Genomic DNA, 8,244 nt, shown 5'->3' on the forward strand with positions numbered 1-8,244 from the left:
TCCCCCCCCCCTGCAGGAAACGCAGCTTTGGGGCTTCCTCCGACCCCGCGCTTTGTATTCCCGGCGCTGTGTTCAGAGTTGGACAATGTCCTAAAAAACACCGCTTTAAAAGGGTTTTGGGATACTGCAGCTTACAAATGGTTGGAAAACGGCGTCACGGCGAAAGGGGCCAAGCAATGGGCGAACAGTATTTTTTATTCCCAGTGGGTCGCCGCGTCCGTCTGTCTGCAGTAGTAGAAAAGGGCGAGAGTCCAGGAGCACCTGAAAGCAGGGGGGGGAACCTTTTTCCCCCCAAGGGCCATTTGGATAGTTATAACATCATTTGCGGGCCGTACAAAATTATCAGCTTATAAATTAGCTTGACCAAGCCCCGAGCAGGCAGCTGCCCCAGATGACCCCCCACCCCGTACGGGCAAACAGGCAGGCATCCAACTGGAGGCGCACTCGCCCACCTGATGGCACAGGATGGTCTATTGCACCAGTCAAGCGTAGATGTCCATCCACACGCCGGAGTTGCTCCTGCTCCACATGGTCGAGGCCGGATTCTACAGCTGGCTCCTCCTACCTCTGCCTGCAGGGGTGAAATGAGGACACACTGGCTAAGAACTCCCCCCCCCCCGCGCGCACATTCTGGCCCTGCCCCCTTTAACCCCTCCATTGTCGCCCCTTCCGCCCTCAGCCCTCTTGTAGTACAGAGGGAATATGTTTCTCCATGGCCCGGGTGGGAAAGGGTTAACACAGTTTCTTGGGCGGCCCTAGCAGCTCTATAGCTAACGACTCTTCTGCAAGGGGGAGAAAAGGTTCCTTTTCTCAGCAAAACAAACTCACATCCGCCTTAAATAGAGGATATTCCTGTCCGCGGGAGGGGGCGGATCGCCAGTCTTAGATCCTTCTGAGCAAGAGATCTGCCAGGACCCACAAAGGGCCAAACCAAATGATTTTGCGGGCTTTAAACGGCCCCTGGGCCTGACGTTCCCCATCCCTGCCTTAAAGACTAACAAAAATATTTTCTGATAGGGTATGAGCTTTCGTGAGCTCACAAAAGCTCATACCCTACCAGAAAATATTTTTGTTAGTCTTTAAGGTGCTACTGGACTCTTGCCCTTCTCTAGTATTTTTTATAACGTTTTCAAACTCTTAATACATCGGTGGGAATACATAGAAAGTGCGAACGGTATTTTTTAAAACATTTTCAGACTCTTAGTACATCGGTGGGAATACCAGTGCGGTAACAGCCATCGATCCCGTGACCGAGTAGTCGGTTGACCCTTATGCAGGGGAGGTTTTGCCTTGGATTTGCTGCTATCTAGATGCACATTTTTCTCATCCGGATTCTCCAAACTCTGCATGGGAGCTAATTTTTGAGTTTTGAGAATTTGGATGGGGGAAACGTGCATCTAGACAGCGGCAAATCCAAGGCAAAACCTCCCATGCATAATTGCCCTGTGTGTCTGGCAGGGTATGCGCTTTCAAGAGTCACAGCTCCCTTCTTCACATACAGCTAGAAAGTGAGTCCATCCGTCCTTAAGTAGAGAAGAGTGAATTCAGATACCCAAAGGTATCATGTAAATGTCAGTAGCAGGTAAATGACATTAGCAGGCGTGATTGGAGAAGACATTCTCCAAACTGGAGCAGATCAATGGTCTCATGATCATGTCCTGAAACAACAGCTCCCTTTCTTAGAATCATAGAGTTGGAAGGTACCACCAGGGTCATCTAGTCCAACCCCCTGCGCAATGCAGGACATTCACAACTACCTCCACCCACCCCACCCCCAGTAACCAGAAGATGGCCAAGATGCCCTCTCTCTCATCATCTGCCTAAGGTCACAGAATCAGCATTGCTGACAGATGACCATCTAACCTCTTCTTAAAAACCTCCATGGAAGGAGAGCTTACCACCTCCTGAGGAAGCCTGTTCCACTGAGGAACCGCTCTAACTGTTAGAAATTTCTTCCTAATGTCAAGACGGAAACTGTTTTGATTTAATTTCAACCCACTGGTTCTGGTCCGACCTCCTGGGGCAACAGAAAACAACTCGGCACCATCCTCTCTTCTGCCGTCCTGCCCAATGAACAGTTCTGAACGCTGGCACACTTTTTTTGGATTTTTTTTTTAAGGCTGTGGTGTTGCTGCTGCTCTTTTGTGACCCCGTTCATTTGTTTTGACTGCAGAACCAATGAGGCAGTTAAATACAATCCCAGCAGACTCCCGGTTAATGGCTGCTTCACACTTTAATCATATCAGAGCATATAAATTTAAAATGAATGTACATTAAGAAGAATGATTCATGGCAACCCCATCCCAGGGCATTCCAGGCAAGAAAAGGCCAGAGCCGTCTTCCTTGGTGGTCTCCCATCTAAGCACTTACCATGACCAACCCTCTACTTAACTCCCAAGCTCTGACAAGCCCAGACTGAGCTGGGCTATTTCAGCTACTGGGATTTATATTGAACAAGCAAATAAATCTGAACCTTGAGCCCCATATACCAAGAATGGGACCCAACAGGGAAAGAGAAAAGATCGAAAAGCTCCTACAAGGGTGATAACTCCTTTATTATCTCTCAGGTCGCAAAATTTTGTATGGCAGCAATGAAAATACATCGTCATAGAATATTCTCTTAGCCCAAATGCTAGAGGTAATCTGGTTGATATTTTAAGTGAATTAAGACTTGGACTGTAAATTGTTGTCTGTAATTTTATCTGGCTAAGGGCCGTAAATAAACAATCTACCTCTATCAATCTGAATCTTGGTGTACAGATATGTCAGGCTAGCTTGTCAGATCAGCTTTTTTGTTGAGAGTTGGCTTGCAAGAAAAACTATCCTTACATTTCAAGGCCAATGCATCTCTGAATTACTCCATGCATAATGTGCATCAGCACCTTACAAGAGCACCAAGAACGCCTAGGCTAAGTAGATTACCACAGGATGTGGAAAAGATGCTGAACAGTGAAGGACGGTGGTGCTTGGTACAAAGCCAGGCCTGACATATATGGATGGTAAGTATAAAGTAGGTTGGAAACTCCAGCAGGATCTAGAATGTGGGCTTTGGCTAAAAGTCGTACGAAAGAGAAGCTGCAAAATGGCTAGAGGTGGGTTGGGGGATCTGGGAGTTGCAGACAGCCCATTGCCACTGCAAATGCATTGGCAGCAGCCATGAAAACAACATGGAGGATTATCACTAATATTAGGTAGTTGTATCAAATGTACAAAAAACATTTATGTAATATCTTTTTATTAGGCCCAACCAAAATAGTACAAAACAGGTGAGCAAAAGAGCTTGCTGTTCGTTAAATGGTTTGGTTGGTCATAATAAAAAGGTACTATATGCCTGTTGTTTTGAGAATTATCCTACTGACTAGATACAATATATATATATATATATACTTTTATTTACAGCCATCAGCCAGCACAAACTAGATACAATCTGCTTAATGAAATCAGATGAAATAGGCATATATGCTGCTATTTTAAAAAGTACCTTTTGTGACGGGACCAGACTCGGGCCGTCCCACCTGCTGTTCTTCGAATGCCTGCAGAGGGCGGGCCAAGGGAGCTTCCTCGGCCTCAGACCAGTCAGAGGGGGAGTCTGAGTCGGACTCCTCCTCTGACGAAGCCAGGGTCTCGCCACTGATGGAAGCCAGCACGGAGCCTCCTGACCTTCCTCCTCACGGGCCTCGGCTTTCCCACCTTATATTCAGGTTGGGCCCGGCCCCGCCCCCTGCAGGCCCCGCCCTCGCCGGAACTTCCGGGCCTCCGGCCCTCCCCTGGAAGCTACTTATCCCGGGCCTGCCGGCCTCCCACCGCCCGTTCCCCAGCTGGGCGGCGGCCGGGTTGTCTCGCCCCCGCCCGCCCCGCGCTCTGCCCCTGGTTCTGGCCACGGCCGGGTTTGGGCGTCGGGGGTCTTCCGGCGCTGTAAGACAGCGGCCTTCCCCGCCATCTGGCCGCGCGCCTCCCCCGGGCCCCCCCCCCGGGTGTCTGCCCGGCCCACGTTCCGGTGGGTCGTGAGGGCCGTTGAGGTTGGCTCCTCCCTCCTGTCGCCGGTCTCCGTCTGGGTCTCCAGTTGGGACGTCGGCACCTGTGGGAGAGAGAAGCTTGCCAGCTATGGCGGCGGCCCCTGAACCGCTGCCAGGTTTGTCTGGGTTTTCTCCTGGGCTTTGGGTAGGTCCAGGGTGGGGAGAGACGGTCCAGTCCTGGCGGACCCGTCCAGGGGCCGTTTCAGGACACCTTTTAAAAGTGGGACTTCATTTGGTACCACACAAAGCAGCATCTGTAGTGAACACTTCAGAGACTGTAGCCTGTCAAATCTGTTTACATCCTATCTTTTACAAATATAGTTTGGTGAGCAGTTATTAAAAGAATGTCCCACCCCCAGAAATACCCCTAAAATTTGTGATTCCCAACACTACCTTTCCAAAATGTTTTCTTATCACTTTTGTCTTTTAAGGGTGTATTGTGTTGTGTTTGTGGCTTTTGTTTCTTTATTTCGAAGATGGGGGTAGTATCTACAATGGCTGGGAGAAGGGTGTGAGGAATTATGAGAGCGTCGCATTTATGCCAGTCCTCATCTCTAAACTAAACCAAATAGGGAGTGGACATTTTTAATGGAAAATTACACCATACTCTGAAAGCACTGTGGCTTGGATGGTTTCATACAGGTAGGTAGCATACAATGTATTATAACAGTATTCTGTATATTAACAATGGGACCGCAGTTAGTAATATAGTGGGACTCTCATGTTTTCCATAGATAAGACTACTAAGGTTGCATCTTCCAATGACTGGCACACAGCCAGCTTTGAGTGTATTAAGATAAGCAGCCTATGGTGACATCATTTATTTTCAACAATTACTAGGAATCACGTAAGTGACCTCTAGCTTGGTCAGCACACTTTACACTCATGGTGATCAGATGCAAAGGAGAGGGGGCTGATGTATCTGAAATGCCTGTGTAAAACTGGAATTTCACTGTTGTAGGCATTTTTGTTTGCTTGTTTGTTTTTTAGAATCATAGAGTTGGAAGGGACCACCAGGATAATCTAGTCCAACCCCCTACACAATGCAGGAAATTCAGAACTACCTCCCTCCCCCCACACCCCCAGTGACCAGAAGATGGCCAAGATGCCCTCCCTCTCATCATCTGCCTAAGGTCACAGAATCAGCATTGCTGACAGATGGCCATCTAACCTCTTTTTAAACACCTCCAGGGAAGGAGAGCTTACCACCTCCTGAGGAAGCCTGTTCCACCGAGGAACCGCTCTAACTGTTAGAAAATTCTTCCTAACGTCAAGACGGAAACTGTTTTGATTTAATTTCAACCCGTTGGTTCTGGTCCGACCTCCTGGGGCAACAGAAAACAACTTGGCACCATCCTCTATAGGACAGCCCTTCAAGTACTTGAAGATGGTTATCATATCCCCTCTCAGTCTTCTCTTCAGGCTAAACATACCCAGCTCCTTCAACCTTTCCTCATAGGACTTGGGACTTTTGCTTCCCTTTAACAGATGGCAGTCTTCCAAAATCCGCTTTTCCACACAAATATCACACATACATGAACATTCTTCTTCCTTGCATTTAGTAACCTTACATGCCCTAGCACTTGGTCCATAACTCATTACCCTAAATCATCTCATTTTTACTGTGATTAAAAAGTTATACAAACTCTGTAATCCAGTGTACCACGTATGCTCCTGAGAACACAGAGTTCCTCATTCATTTAAATGGAGCTGGATCCTTGGCACACATGGGAAGCCGCCCCTCCATTCAAATAAAGGTATGGGAAAGCACTTCAATGAAGGGAGGATGGCAGGAGCTTGATATACAGTTTTAGAAACAGATGTAAAATACCTGGGCATTTATGTACAGGTCAGGTATAAAATGTTCCTTTTGCTTTCCTTATCCAAAGCTCTATATTTTGTGGTTTGAATACTATTGTATGTTATTGTTTGTATGTCACTTGGCAAATAATGTAAATCTAATAATAAATAATATGCTCTGCTTCAAGACTTTACTAATGCTTGTCTTTATGGTCCTGGCTTCCTTGACAAGGCTCTCATTTTCTGAGCCAGCAAAGCATACAAAGCTGTCAGTCTTAGTAGGTATGAGGGTATGTTTAATGTCCTGTGTCTGTGTCTAAATGCTGTCTGTCCCACATGCCAAGACAAATATTATCTCTTCCCTACTTGTTTCTCCTGGGATTCTCAAGGTAAATGTTATTAAAAGATGCAGGGCCAGACTGACAGGTAGGGCTGCCAACCCCCAGATGGCACCTGGAGATCTCGTGCTACTAAATTGATCTCCAAACGACCAAGATCAGTTCCCCGGGACAACTGCTTTGGAGGATGGACTGTATGGCATTATATTCTGCTGAGGTCTCTTCCCTCCCCAAACCATGCCTTCTCCAGGCTCCACTCTTAAAATCTCTAGGTATTTCCAAATCCAGAGCTGCATCCCTACTGACAGCACTGAAGATTAGGGGGTGGGGGTGGTATACTTTCCCTTTCTGAAATGACAGACATCATTTGCGGTGCCATCTCCTTGTGCTTTTGCTGCAGTCATTCAGAGAGAGAGAGAGAGACAGAGAGAGGGAGGGAGAGAGAGGGGGAGAGGTCTCCCATCCAAATACTAACCAGGGCGGACCCTGCTTAGCTTCTGAGATCTGATGAGAGCAAGCTAGCCTGGGCTATCCAGGTCAAGGCTTTTTGTATTACATCTACTATTTTTAAATGGTTAGTGTGTTGTAATGATTATTGTGTTAGATTAGGATCTGAGAGACCTGGGTTCAAATCTCTGCTATCTATGGAGTTTACTAGGTGATCTTAGATTAGTCACTATGTTTCAACCTAACCTACCTCACAGGTTGTTGCAATGATAAATGAGAAGGGGGGGGATCATGTATGGTGTCCTGAGTACCTTGGAAGAAAGGCAGAATTTTCAAAAAAGGAATAGACAAATATTAACAAGGCAGAAAGTTTTTCCGTTCTAAGCATCACATATGAATTTTACATTGTGAGCAGAGTACATTTCTCAATATGTGAATCAGAAAAATAGATCTACCTTATCAGGAAACTGAAAGATGTTAGAGAAATCCCTATTTTTGACTGTTGGTGGATCAGTGGTGTCTTTATCTTAACAAATGTGATTTATTACAGATGTTCTTCATTTTGTCAAGGAACAAAGAAAGATTATATGTACACGTGACAAATCTTTGAGAGAAGCTTAGAAAAAAATCTGGCAAAGAGTAGGCAGCGCTTAGGCGCTCTCTCTCTCCTTTCTGAAAAAAGGGAGAGAATCTGTTTTTGGTAACCTGCATGTTCAGTAGCTGTTTTTGACTCTGGGAATCTGAGGGTTCAGGTTTGCCTAGTCGGTTGTGAAACAACTCCTGTGGAGTGACAGGCAGAGATTGGGAGGAAAGGGACCCTTTCTCAGGTCACTGAAAGGGAATAGGCTCTGGGAAGGAGATATTCCAGATACAGAGTTTTGTTCAGGGATTACTGCCACAAAAGTGGGGTAGATCTATAGAGAGAACTGGAAGAGAGATTTGAGGAACAATCTCAATACTTCTTTGTTCTCTGGTGGAAAGAGATTGTATAATCTCCATACTTCCCTGTTATCTAGGCAGCAGAGTCTGAATAGGAACACCTATAGCAGGGGTGGGGAACGTCAGGCCCGGGGGCCATATCAGGCCCGCAAAATCATTTGGTCTGGCCCTTTGTGGGTCCTGGCAGATCTCTAGCTCAAAAGGATCTAAGACTGGTGATCTGCCCCCTCCCACGGACAGGATTAGCCTCTATTCAAGGCAGATTTGAGTTTGTTTTGCCGAGAAAAGGAACCTTTTTTTCCCACTTGCAGAAGAATCATTAGCTATGGAGCTGCTGGGACCGCCCAAGAAACTGTGTTAACCCTTTCCCACTCGGGCCGTGGAGAAACGTATTCCCTCTGTACTACAAGAGGGCTGGGGGCGGAAGTGGCAACAATAGAGGGGTTAAAGGGGGCAGGGCCAGAATGCGTGGGGGTGAGTTCTAAGTTGATAATTTTGTATGGCCTGTGAATGATGTTATAAATATCCAAATGGCCCTTGGCAGAAAAAAGGTTCCCCACCCCTGACCTATAGGAAGGTCTGTGAACTGAATCTGGAAATTTAAGAATTGTAATTCTGTACTAACTAATTAAGCCATCTAAAATCTATGCCTTCTCTGTAGTAAAACTTATAAACTAGCTCTGGTTCTATGCCTACCCTACCTA

The sequence above is a fragment of the Euleptes europaea genome, chromosome 10, assembly GCF_029931775.1.
Source record: "Euleptes europaea isolate rEulEur1 chromosome 10, rEulEur1.hap1, whole genome shotgun sequence".
In the NCBI taxonomy this organism is placed as follows: Eukaryota; Metazoa; Chordata; class Lepidosauria; order Squamata; family Sphaerodactylidae; genus Euleptes; species Euleptes europaea.